We start from the raw sequence: 14,572 nt of genomic DNA, 5'->3' as shown, positions 1-14,572 counted from the left end.
AACATTCCCACTGTGTGGATTATTTAGTCTCCTATAATTCCTTATTTTAGCTGTGATTTTGTACCCAGGCCTAGTGACTAGCATTCTTTCTTGTAACTAACCTTTATAAACTGCATTTGGCATTCACTCAAATAAATTTTGTTTAGTCACCAAAAAAAGTCTTTTTGTGAATAAAAAACTCTTGGGTGTTAGCCAACACAAATCTTGATTTGCTTAAAAGCTTCAAAAAACAAACAAAAACCCCCAAACAAAATATTAAAATGGGATGCAAACATAGTCATCAAAAACTTTTTATTAGAAATTATTTCCTATTTGTTCATTTTTATTCCTTTTCACTCAATTATAATATATGACTACTCAATAACTGTACTGAAATTTGTCCGTTTGGAATACTTGTGTAACACAAATTATTTCTTCTTTTCTTCAACTTATTTAAAATTTAAGGTATCATTGTAGTGATACCTTAACTTTTGTAACCTAACATTTTTCTCATGTCTCTGTACATCGTTAACCCTTGTCAAAGAAATTAGTGCTGTGATAAAAAGTAGCACCTGACTAGCTTTGAGCTTGCATGGGATGAGTTTATTTTCATTTAGAATTAGTGCAGGAAACAATTATTCAGACTGGAAGTGGCACAGGTTAGGTGGTCAGCATGGAAAAATAGTCTGAAACAGCTCAAATACAGAAATACAGGCTCTCATAATGTCTTAGAACTTCATCCCAGAGCAAACACTGAAATCCTAAAATTCATATGTAATTATCACAGACAAGATGTTCACATTTCATGTTTGCCTAGTCTCTGCTGTCCCAGTGTCTTGTGAACTTGAAAATGAGGGACTAAGCAGATCCATGTGCTCCTGTAAAAGGCACTAAGTGGGAGCCCATGGCCACAGGAGACTATGGGAGGTGGTGTTGTGGTTTTCAGAACAGAAGAGACTAAAAGAGCATTATGCTTTCCAATAAAATGAAAATCATATCTAAATATAGACTGGCTGATACTGGAAAGGCTCAACAGTTTCTGGAAAGTGATAATAGTAGCTAACCACAATCTGCTGGTAGAGCCACATTTTATTTTAAAACTCTTCTTATGTCTTTGTCTGCTGTCAATTTTTGTTGTTTAATATACCCATTTGTAACGTCCTGTACATTTATATGCCAGGTGGAAGGTTATTTTCCTGTGGTTACTAATCATGTGGTATAGAATGAAGGATAGAGTCTCATTAAGGATCAGCTTGCTTAAAAGATTCTGTTCATAGGTGATTCTGCTTAATATAAATTTTATGGCACAGCAGGGTTGTGTTCCTCATCTTTTCTGCTAGGAGCATTTGTACTAAGCACAATAATATGAGTAATATTCTATTACATTTGTACAGTATTTTCCATCTGAGGTTTTTCAAAGCATTTATGGAAAACATTTAGCATGCAGTAGGTCTGTGACCAGCCTTCTGATTTTCAGTCTTATCTCTGCACAGTTGGACCCATCTTTGTCATTTGTCCTGTAAGCTGTTGAAGTTCATTATCACCAGTTAAAAATAGCTCATCACACAGCTCAGTAATGTAAACAGATAAAATTGTGTCAAACTTACAGAATTCAGGTCACTTTCTACCAACAGTTTGATTGACATAATACTTCTTCAGTCTGCAGTTTTTATAATCCAAAGAGACGATTGCTGCTTATGAATATTTCCAGAAAGAACCCAATTCCCTTCTTCCATCATCACCACCCCGTCCCTTCTTTCAGTATTTGTTTCATTTTTAGAAATGTTTCTGATCTGTGAAATGGAGAAGTGAACAAGTTGAGCTTTACCTGTAGGAGCAGGAAGGTGTGATCTATGCTTTTCTTCTCTGGCATAGAAATACAGAATAATTTAGATAGTAAGAGTCCTTAGATCCAAGGTCCTGCTCAAAGAAAGTCCTGCCCATGGGCATGGCCAGCTGAGTTTTGAATATTTCCAAGGATGCATGTTCCATATCTTCTCTGGAGAACCTGTTCCTGGAATTAACATCTTTCTTTGTGAGGACATTTTTTCTTATGTGTAGAACTGGCCTTACATGTGGCAGCCCTGCCCTGATGAGGCTCTGTCTCACTGCTACGAGGACCTTTTGCTGACTCCTGCTCATCATGCACCTGTCACATCCCCATGTCCTCTCCTCCCCAGCTCCTTCCCAGCCTGCAAAGGAGCTGCATGGGTTATTCCCCTGCAGATGCAGAGATCTCCGTTTGCTCTTGTTGAGCTGCATGAGATTGCTGTCAGCCTATCATTCCTTACAGTTTTAGAACTGGATTGTAATTATTCTTTATTCTTTTACCAGCCCTACCATTGCTAAACCTGAAATCAGGCAAAGCAGGTAGAGAAGACTAAAATTAATGACAAAAATTACTTTCATTTTCTCCTCTCCTCTGCATTTTTTAAGGAGTTGGTGTTCTAACTATAGGAAACTGTGGGCACAACACAGCTCACCACCACTGCTTGTGAGGGAGATGCTTCTGTACTGCCAGAGCTGAAGAGCTCCCTCCAATATAGCAATGGCAGGGATGTTCCTCAGGAGGGAAACAGTAGATCCAGAGCTCCGGCTTTACTTTCTACCTGCTCATTTCTCATCCCTCTGTAGTTACAACACACGTCTGCTCAATTGTGCATGGAGACAAGTTATTAGGGGAAGTAATCCTCTCCTGAAGAGCTGTAGATATTTCACTTAGTTATGTTTTGAGAAGGGGAAGATGACAAATCAAACCCATTCTGTCTCTCTCAGATATGCCATCCCATGTTCTTCACAGAGAGCACTTCCAATCCTGATTACAGGTTTTTTTAGCATGAGTATAAATGAATCTGATCCTTTCACTGGAACAAAGTGATTTTGATGGTTTTATTCCCCCCTAAAGAAAAAGCCTGTTTCAGTTGTATTGGGTATCAAAAATATCATCAAAACATAATCTGAGTATGTAATTATTTTTCATTTCAGATCAGTCTTTGACAGACATGCCTGAAGGCAAAAGATTCATATCCCTAACAACCTTCTAGCGGCTGAAATCTATAAACAGATTATACAATGTGCAAATTGCTATTTCAACAAATCAGGAAGGCTTAAAATAAATCTCTGAAAAGTAAAGTAACTAAATTAAACCCAGAAGAGTGAACACATTCTGAAGCACACAAAACTGGATGGTCATTTAATAGATCTCTTTTTAATTGCATTTATTTTGTTAAAGGAAGTATTTCAAAATCCATAAAATCTGGTTCTTCTAAATGCTGCACTGAAGTCAAACCAACTACACTGATTTACTTCTAGAGACCATGAAAACTCAACCATGTCATAAGGGTAAGAAATTGGGACTTTGATACCACCATACAATAAATATCCTGAGTACACTCTTGAATTACACAGGAGCTTGGGGACACATCTTGGAAATAACCAAAACTCCATTGCCTAAGACTGAGTTATGTCTTCTGTGGTAGCATCTCCTTTGGGCTTTATTTCTGCAAGTTTTGCTACAGCAGAAGCATTTCCGATTTCTCAGTGAAAGTGTACCTCTGGAAGGGGTCATCAGAGTTCAAAGTGGAGACTTTTTTCAGAATCAGGAAACTGGGTGTTCTGAAGAATCTGATTAAAACTAGCAAGTGAATCATAACATCAAAAAATGCATAGAGAATATGTTTCATGTAGGCAGCTAGCTATCCTCAGGGACACACCGATGGCCTTAACTGTCCATGAAGAAAAGTTAAATAATCTATTCTTAGAATTAGTGCAAGGACACAGCCATGCAATCTTTTTATTTTTCCCTTTAGTTTATTTGTCCAATTTCACTAGTCTAAGGAATAGATATTGGTGCTGAAAAAGGAAGAAAAACAAATTGAGTCCAAAGGGAGATAAGTCCTCTATTTCTTCATCAGTCTTAACTGTAACCACATGGCATTGCTCTGCATTTCCCAGGGAGGAGATGGTGAGCCCTCCCTATGCTTCTTACAATTCAGGGCAGGCCCCTCCCCAGCCCGTGTGTGCCCCACTGCTGAGTTGCATCACAAAGCTGGGTTGATGTCTTGCTTCACAAAGCAGAAGACAGTATGCTTCATGGGCTGATAAGATAGGGATTTATTATTTGGCTGAAAGGAAAATAAGATACCTGTGTCCTTCTTGTGGCTAAATAATGCAAGTGTGTATGTCAGGTTTGTAGCTGATTCACCAAGTAGTGCTATTACCACAGAAAAATGTGTCGCACGCTTGTATGGCATGTCATGGCATAGCCATTACAAGTACTTATCAAAGGAAAAATAAAACCCAAAGTAGGGGACTGATTTCATTACATTCAGAAATGCTTTTGATCCAATGAAAAGCAGTATTTGTTCAACTAATGCTATACTAACAATAGTTACCAGATTATTGTCAGAATGCTTAAGTCTCTACATCTGCTGTTTCTCTATGGATGAGACTGCCGGTATTAATAGTTTTCTTATTATGTGTTCATCTAATTTCTACATTTTGTAATGGAAAAACACAGCAATATCTAAGTGGAGAGTTTTCTATTACAAGCAACACCTGTTTTAATTACTGCTGTATCACAGTGAATCAAAATACAACAATAATCCAAAATATGAAAATTAAATCTCAGGTGCATCTGTACAAAATGAAGCACAAGCATTTGTGCTTTCTCACATGTTATGAAAATATGTACTTAAACACTTTAACAGAATTGTGTTCTCCTTTAAGTAGAAATACACTCTGCCAGTTATGCTAGCAAAGTTTAAAGCATTTAAAGCAGTAGCATTTCTTCAAGATTTAGCATGCATGCCTCTCAGTTAATGCTCCCTAGGTATTTTAAAAAAATGAATTATCTATTTATGTTTAAATTCTGAAATGTGTTTCATTTACTTTGATAGTACAAAGTCTTACTGAAGCTTTTTAATCCATTTCAGCTTTAGCAAATATTCTCCACAGTATTTCAGCTGAAGGCCTTCCTGTTTGTCGTAATTTACTGTGAATAAATTTGTTTCTACAATTAGCACATGGGGCCCTAAAGCCAGAAATACCCTAAATTAGTGGTACAGTGCATTTTGGGATGTAACTTAATTACTAAATCTAAGTACTAGAACTATGAACCAGAAGCTTATTATAAGTATTAGGCTACTTGCAAGACCATACTGAAACTTCCCAATGGAAATATGATGATCTTAACATGTTTCACTAATGAAACCTACTTCAAGCAATGCGAGGCATTATGTAAAATTCAAAACTTTAGGAGATAAAACAGCTTCCTTTTTCTGAAAAATCCTTTTATATAAGCCTGTTGAAGCATATGTGCCAATTAAAATACTAGGCCTGTAATTTTAAACTCTTCCAGACAAGCACAGAACCTTTTGTTGCTACAGTTGTGGCTATTTGTGGGAGCAAGCAAGAAATGCCATGGGTGTTTTGAGCTTTCCTCAGCCTGCAAATGTGAAAATCAACAGAGTGATTCCTCTGTGCATTCTCGCTTCATGTGAAAAACATGAGCAGAATTGGGTGCCAGGAAAGGGCGTTTATCCAGTGTGAGCTGCAGAAAATGTCTACTGTGCTCAAAGGCAGTGGTCTTCCATGAAGCCCTGGAGAGAAATTTGCAGTGCTGTTGCACGAGACTGAATAATCCAGCTTATACTTCTTTTAAGTGTCACAAGGCAGTGACAACAACAAAGGAAAGATATTTGTTAAAGGAACTTGCTGTTTAAGCTTTTTGGCAAATGCAGCATCCCCTGTGATAAATGAACTCCTTTGAGAGCGCATGGGGCTGTGCCTGCTGCCAGCTTTGGGGTGAAGATTAAAGCAGTTTGTGAAAGTCTTAGCACATTTCCTTGCCTTTACGATTTTGCCATCATGCCAGCATTTTAACATCACACAAAACTTAATTTTTTTCATAATTGCATAATCTAAATCAAGGGTTTGGTTTCTTTAGTTATAATGAGATATCCATACATGGTTCCAGCTCCAGGCAGGGCACCATCTGCGGCACTGATTGTTAAGCAAACACTGCCACATTAGTCACTAGACAGGTACAAAATGAACACTATCAAAATGTAAAAAAAATATTGAGCAACAGATTAGTGGGAAAAATGGATCTCTGAAGTGCATACCACCTAGAGATTTAAAACTGAAGTTCTTAACATTTTATTAATCTGAATTTATTTAAAGTAATTCATGATACATAAGCAGATGAATCTTTTTCTTATATTTCTATTTCTTACAGTAGTGTGAAACAGACAAAATAATATAATAATACATAGTAAAATCATGCAATTATGCTAGTGAGGTTTATCTCCTTCCTGAAGTAATACCAATGTGAATGTTGTCATTATCTATGTGTGGTTTTCTTCATCACTTTGTATTGCATTGCATTTTTATATCAATATTTATATTGTCACAGTATCTATGGCTAGTACTGCTTACTAGCAGATAGCAGGGCAGCTGCTCACCAACAAAAAACTGTTTTGGCAGTGAGATCCCAGGGCAAAGTGGATGGATTTTGACCAACATAAGAGAGTTTTCTGGAAAATTGTGAAAAAAAGGAGAAATCTATAGCACTCTTGTACTCTTTGTGTGAGACCTGTCTGAGATGCACACTCTTTTCCTAAGAGCTGGGAAAGGTTGTCGTGTCCCACCTTTTGGGATGTAGCCAGCAAATATCAGGGACTTGTCTTGGGTAGGTATGGCTTTGTTTTCAATTGTTCTTTTGTTGTTCTTTTTTACATGGTTGTACAGGATGAGCAGAGTTTTCTTATTTGCACTCTCAGCACAATTACTTGCCATAATAATTTCTGTCATTAATTCTTTTTTTTCATCTCCTCTTCAGTGCAAATTCTCTTTTCAGCATTTTTTTAATAGAAGTTTTTAACACTCATCTTTGCCATCTTTTTTTTTTTCTGAACCATTGATTCTTTGGAGCAGATTCAAGATGTGTTCATGTATCATGTATGGTTCATGTCTCCATTTTTTCAAGACAGTGACAACCTCACTATTTTCCATTCCATGTTGTACTCTAGGTACTCTATCAATTTCTTCACTTTCTTAGCGGATAGTGCACGTTAAACAGTGTTTTTTATTAAGCTCTCCAAAATGATGCCAAGTATTTCCTCTGTTGGTTGCAATTAATTTTGAATGAGGTGATGTGTGTGAGCAATTCAAATGAACACTGTCAGACAAATTGTCAGCTTGGACTTGTTGTGCACTGTTCACTCACAATGTTGTTATCTTCCACTGAAATTTTAGAGACAATTCTTGGACTTTTGTAACAAGTATGTATTTGCCAGCTGTAAATTTGTCACCTAACAAACCACTTCTTTTCAAAACATGCGAAATTACACAAAGCAGGATGAGATATATTAAATATAACACTTGTTTCCAAAAGGAGGCTTGTGTCAGTCCAATATTATTTAGAGTGGTTGGAACAGATACATGGTTAGATAGTAAGGTGTGTACAATTTCATGTGCAATTTCAAGTTTTTCATGAAGAGTCATGCCAATGAAAATTTAAAAGGTTCCAGGCAAAATAGAAAAATCTCAACAAAGAAAGAATTTTTCTTAAATCTGAGAATATCAGATATACAAGTTCTATCCCCAGCCTTAAGGCATTTCAAAGCCATGTTGATGTGCACGTGGAATGTATTTTAAATAAACTAATCTTTTGTTCAAAATATATTTCAACAGTTAAACTAGCCATTCCTTTCTGTGCAGAAAAACGACATTTTCTAAATTTCCTGATTTTCTTTTCATACAGATAATCTTAAAGGGTTTAGCTGGAGGAACAGGCCCAGACTGGGGTGATCAGGCATGGTGTTGGGATCAGAATATTTTTGAAACACTTGCTAATGCTGCAATTTATTGTTTCAAAGTTTTGATTTTATTACTGTTGCTGCCTTTTCTGTCTCATACCATGACCACCCATTTATTTAGTCATCTTGTTCAAGGAATGTTACCTTCCTTGGATTCTTTCTTTTCACTATCTAATACTGCTTCTGATTCCTGATGCACTAAGCAGTGTAGTGTCAATTGGTTTGCTCTCTTTGCCTATAATGTTTGTCAAAGTCCTGCTTAGAGTTACTAATTTGCCATTAATTTTAATTTACTGTGAATACAATACTAAAATAATCACATCGTCAGAACATAATGTAATGTCCCACAATGTATAATGATTCTTCTCACGGTTCAGGTTTGAAATGGAATAATTTTCTTAGACTAATCACCTCATCAAGGCATCATAATGGAAACCTCAAGTGGTCTCTGTAGCCTTGAACTCAAAACATTGTAGGAATCTAAATCTCACAATTGACCTAATACCTCTGTACCAGAAGCCTTAACAACCTTCAATTCAAATAATGTTGCCAATTCATACTCATCTGTGTTGCGGTGGTGGCTGCTGCTGCCCAAGTTGTTGGCAAGCCACAGGGCCGAACCTCAGCATTAAACTCGTGGTGGGCCGGAACAGAGGTTTGATATCTCCCTTGATGGTTAAGGTGAGCACCCACAGACCCTTGTGTTAACCACTCAGCTACAATTGGTTCATCATTTCCCCACCCTGTTTTATGTATGACCTCTTGAATATGCATCACCTTGTTGAATATGTATAAGTTCTAGAAAGTTCTCTGTTATTCAATACCCCATTGGTTCCTGCCTCACTGCTCCCTCCCACCTTGTCTCTGTTTGGTCTGTTTGTACTCTCCCCTCCCCTTTTCCCAAGCTGGATTGGTTAGTTGCACCCATATAAAAGCCCTGGATGCTCCCTTGTTAACATCTTTTGTCACTGGACCCTCTGCTGGAATAAGCCCCTCAGAACCCATACAAGAGACTCCTCTCTGTCTCTTCATCTTCAGTGTACACGCCTGGATATAGCCGCTTGCATTTGGGCCTGTCATCGCTCCTGGGACTGTGGGTGTTTGTGTGGTGGCTCTACAGCCCCTCCTGAGGGTCACTAACCATGGATAGGGACTCCAGAGGTCTCCAGATCTGCGGTGGACACTTGGGGAAGGCGCAGCACTGGTCCTCTCCCAGATACAGTGGCTTGCATCACATCTATGTCCCATATCAGCAAGGGCTACGCAAATTTTCACTGATTCTCTCCCAAGACAGTTGCTGTCACATGAACACCATTGTAGTGCGAGCAAGGAGCACATGAAAGCAACAAATAGAACCATTCTCCAAGGCTTCACATCAAAATGCTTACCTTCACAATGCTGGGGATTTTTAAACTGTACAATTATGCTCTATGCACACTCAGCTAACACACCTTGATCTTCAGTTCTTATGTTGTAGCTGGGGAAATGCCTAGCTGGTTAATATGACTGCAATCTGTTTTGCTAATGTTTATTTCTAGTTTATTACTTAATTTAGATTTTATGTCAGTTAGAATGAGGTATGTCTTTGCTTTGACGGATACAGGACTAACTGTGTTTGAGTCTTCAGCCTTAAATCTAAGTTTCCTGGTTTGCTTGGTCATTACTGAAAGAACATGATTTTCCTGGTGCTAGGAGATCCAATACTTAAATGTAGTGCAAGCATTGTGAATGAATACATTGAGCTGGAAAGGGCTGTCATATAAGTATATAACATAAAATATTTCCTGGATGATGCTTGAACAAACATAAAGCTTGTTGAGGACAATGAAATCCTTACAATGCAGTTGGATAGAAAATTTCTGTCTCATTCAAGGAAAGAAGTTTGAAAAAATCTCTCAGTAGATTCAGCTTTCTTTGAAAGTGCAATTCTGCTCAAATTAAAGCAAGGTAGTGACCAAAAGTGGTGCCATTAATCCATGCTGTTCATTTCTTGCAAATCTAAGCTCTCCAAAACCTTCAGATGAATTGTGTGTCTAAGTTTTATAATGGCAAAAGGCTTCAGGTGGTAAAAGGCTTCATTTAACTCTGAAACCTCAGAACATTACAAGAAACTGTAAGAAATACAAGAAGTGAACAAATACAAGTTTAATTTTCATCATTCCTCTATGAAAAAATATTATCGCTACATTTGTTACCCCAGCTGCAGTCAGAGAAAGTCAGGCTTTTAAGACTTAAAAATAGTTCCTTGTTGTCAGTTCTAACTGGCAATGAAGCATTTGCTATGGATTCACAATATTAAAATGCAGGAGAAGATGCACTGCTCTTCAGTCTGCCCTCGTGTCTAAATGAGTCTGTCAAAGAAGTATACTGAAATATAGCATTAATAAAAGGGACAAAGCAAAAGTAATAACTATTTCTGATAATTCCTGCATAATTCAGCAAACAAAGCACAACAATAAGAAAGCATTTCCAGGGTGGTAAAATAACCTAGACATTGTTTTATTCATGGATCAAATCAATTACCATATAAACAAATAAAAATAAAGTAGAAATAAAGCCACACTTCATATGTGATTTTTATTTTGGTTTTTTTCCAAACTCACAAAAGGCTAATTCATCTGGAAAAAGATGATATAAATGTCTTTTTATTCAAACTGTGATGCTTAAAAGCCAGCTGTTCTTAGAAGAACATGAATACTAATATACAAAGAAAAAACAAAAATGGCAAAGACAAAGAGAGGTTCTATGAAAAAGTCCATTAGATGCTGTGGTTTCCTAAATTGTCTTAACTCTCTTTGCTTTATATGTATCTTCTGCCTAGTAAGATTTTGAGCTCTGACTCTGGCTACTGACAGAGGGGTTTTTGCAAGAAAAGATATGTTTAATATTTTTATTTAAAGATGTTTGGGCAAAGATCTATTTGCAAGGTCAAGGTTGCAGAGGCTTTTTATTCCCAGGCTATAGAATATCCTGAGTTGGTAAGGACCCACAAGACCCATTGAGTTCAACTTCCAGCAGGTAGAACAATGTCTTTTTGGTAGTCTCGGAAGACCACACATACCATACCTGCTCTACAGATAAAGAATAATGAAAAATGACATTTAAAATTTAATTTATGATATTAATTAAATATAGTAATTTTAGTATGTCATTTGACTGGTGCATTTCCATTTAATCTATGAATGGTTTTGTAGCTCTACTCTTAAGAGTGAAATCTTTTTCTTTCCTTTAATCCCAAATGATATTTTCCTTTCTCGTTAGTTGTGGTCTTTCTTCTCCTCCTCTACCTGCTGCCCAAATGAAAATTAAACATTTATTTTCTTAACCTACAAATCTCTACAGCTCCTTGGTGTTTAGCATTAAAGCCCAGGTCCAGCTCAGGCAGAATATTTTCACTATGCTTTTTCTTTTAAGTCTTCAGTTGTGTGATCTGAGAGACACAACTTTATTTTTCATTTTTTCTCTGAAGAGGAACATGTTCTCCTTTGATCATGTCTCTGAGAGAGTTCACAAGATTCTGGGTACTATCACCTACTCACTGACATGTTTCCTAATCCATGTCCTCTCAAATGCTGTAGAAACAAGATTTCTCATAAAATAGGTATTTCACTTAATTCTTCTTTAACTGCCCAGCCCAACCATCCGGCCTAGACCTGTGGACCATTTGACTGCAATTCTCCTTTTCAACATTTAGGACCTCAGTGCTATAATATGTCAATACTTACCCATTTGTTCCCTAAACAACTCTCTGGACATTGACTAGGTTTTCTTGTATTTGTCAATAAAAATTCCATGAAACCTTTGCTTCCTGGAGCCTGCTGCAGTAAAAATAATATTTCCAGGCTCTCTTGTGTGTTTGCTGGTTATCATGAGGATAGGAGAAGAAGAGATGCAGACAACAGAAAGAGGAATTTTGTCAAATAATTCATTGAAATTTTCATGTTAGCAGTTGGTCAAGTTGTTTATTCAAGGAAGGCTCTTTGACCTTCTCTATTCATAGACATTCATAGTGTTTTAGCAATTAGTTGAGTCACTTCTCTGAAAATTGTTAAGATTCCTTGTAAAATGATGGTATTCTTCATTATATCATACTTGAATAATTTTTCTCCTTCTCCCAAGCCCTGCTTTGACAAGCATCCTTTTCTGAGAGGTCTCTGAAGTTCTGCTGACATGGTTTTCTTTGGTGAAAGTAAGATAGCATGGATAGGTTTTGATCCAAGTATAGATAGGACACCTGGAGGTTCCCACGTTAAAAAAAATACACTTCCTTTGAAGAGTACTCATAACAAAAGACTTGTTTAAATAAAAGCAAATATTTTAACATTTCAGCCCTGTGTGCCTTACTTTCTAAGTGGGTATGTTCATAATCTGTTAGAGCATATCTGGGATCGCTTGGCTATTTAAAATTAAACAGTGCTCTGGACTGAAAATCTGCAGAAACATCCAAACAAGCAGGAAAATGCCTTCTTTGAAGACTGTTAACATGAGGGTTTTGGATCAGGTACACCATGAAAATTCTTGTTCTCTCCAATTCAATAATACAAAATAAAGATATAAAAGTAAAATTAAGCACAAAGTGGACCAAAAGACCTCAAAAATATTCCTTTTTTTTATTTAAAGATCTTTTTTGTGACATTTCCCATTTCTAAAAAAACACCAAAATTTCTGGTGATATTGTGTATTTAAGGTTCAATCTATTATTTTGGCTCCTGAGTTGCAATACTATTTGTTGAAAAAGAGATAAAATTCATCAAGGAAAATGCAGCATATAACATGCCCTGCTATTATCACAGAGGGAAGTATGAAAGGAAAACTGCAGCTAATATAGACTTCTGGGAAATAAAGCACAGTGTAAGGGTAAATCTAATACAGCTTCTGAATTTGTGTCAGCAAGGCGATAAGGTGACTTGATGATGTTGAATATTAACTAAGGCACGTCTGGTAGATGTTAATGATGGTGAAATGCATACCTGAGAGACATATTCTTTCCAACTTCACTTTGAACTCACTAGATTCCTGAAGCAATGCACCAACCATGACCTTGGAAGTTTTCTTGTAATTGAAACACTCAACATCACAAGTTCTGGAAAAAAAATAAGGGGAGGGGTATCTCTCAAGCTCCATAAAGAAACATATTTTTGATTTCTCATGCTCTGCCCATTAAATGATTCAATCTGATGAATATAAAATTTCAGTGTTTCACAGCCCAGATGGGCCCAATGAAGCTTGTCTTGCTTCACCTCACAACTCAATCTTTTACCAAGTGAAAATCTTGAAACAAAAGCTTGTATGACATATATTTGCATATTTAAACTTAAATGCATAGCTCTTCAAAGGATGTCCATGTATGTCATGTGATAACCTACAAATGAAAGAAAACAGATCATACTTGTCAGTAGAGTCGGGAGAAGCTGTGACTGAGCCACCTGGGTATCAGAAGTCACTGCTTAGACCTTTAGGACATGCAGTAATCTGGTACATCAAACATGCTTGTGGAGGGAAACGTAAAAACTTGCAGCATACAAGTGTATATAGTGTGAATAATTGCTGCATAGCCAAGATCTTGAAAACATGCTCCCAGCAATGAATGACTGCAGAAAACCCACATCCATTCAGTAAGAAATTGAATAAGAACAGCAGAGAAGTTAGATGAAGCATCTGACCCTCTAGGAGGCAGGTGCAAATTCTGTCCTTGAGTGTGAGTGCTCAGTAAGTCATGGTCCCAAGAAGTTTTATCCTGTGCCTGTAGAGGACTTGCCTTTAGCAAAGCTCAGGTGAGTGAGTCCCTGAGCTGCAGCAGCCCCCAGGCAGACCACTGAGCCCCTGGCACCGGGGCCACTGGGCTCACAATGCTCCTGGGACCAGCTCAGCACCATGTCATTCTTCAGGGACTTCAGCACATAAATAAATAAAGGAAACCAATTGTAACTTACAGGAGCCAAAGGGCCCAGTCCTCTGGGAGCAGAGACTTATAGGATCAGCCCTTAGCAGTGAACCTGATTGTCCCAGGTCGAAGCTGTTCTAAAATTAACAGGGGAAAGATACAAACTAGCTCTTGGAATGAACTGGCGTAGTTAGGGAGACAGGCTAAAAATCAAACTTTCATAAACAAGCAGAGAGACAGATGTCAATGAAGTAAGCAAAATCTTATACAACACAGATGTCCAGTAAAATTACTATTACTGTCTCTCTGGGTGTGGGATGATGCAAACAAGTTACATGTAAAGATCATAAGGAGGCACTTTCACAAAAGGTCTAGTCTGAAGAATAAATTATTCAAATGAGTTGGTACACCAAAAAATAGTGGTTTTTTTTTTTTTTTAAAGAAAATAGTCATAGATTAAGTCTAGATTTTAAAACCAGTCAATGAGGAGTGTCTTAACTTACACCAAAGATCTCTTGTTACCTTCCTCTCATTGGAATTCTGATATGTTTCAATTTTGCTGTGCTTCTACCTCCAGATAAAAGTAGCAGCACTAAAGCAATTGTGGGAGAATCAGGACTGAGATATTCAGAATGACTAATGATTGACTTCAGAATTCAAGAAAAAGGGACTCATTTAGTGAAGGCAACTGCTAAGTATTTTTTAATAACCTTGCCCTTTAACATGTAGAAGTTTGAACATTTTAAGCAGAGCTCTAAAATTCCCTCTCTCTTCCTTGGAATGATTATTGCTATTGCATGCATTTCTGAGGATGCCATTAGATGGAAGTAGGACACTGTTTCCCCCAGGGATAAAGGAAATTTTCCCCTTTCCTCTTTTACAGAACAAA

This window comes from Aphelocoma coerulescens, chromosome 2 (genome assembly GCF_041296385.1).
Source record: "Aphelocoma coerulescens isolate FSJ_1873_10779 chromosome 2, UR_Acoe_1.0, whole genome shotgun sequence".
NCBI classification, from domain to species: Eukaryota; Metazoa; Chordata; class Aves; order Passeriformes; family Corvidae; genus Aphelocoma; species Aphelocoma coerulescens.
The sequence above is the reverse complement of the archived record's forward strand: the minus strand, read 5'-3'. Positions refer to the sequence as shown.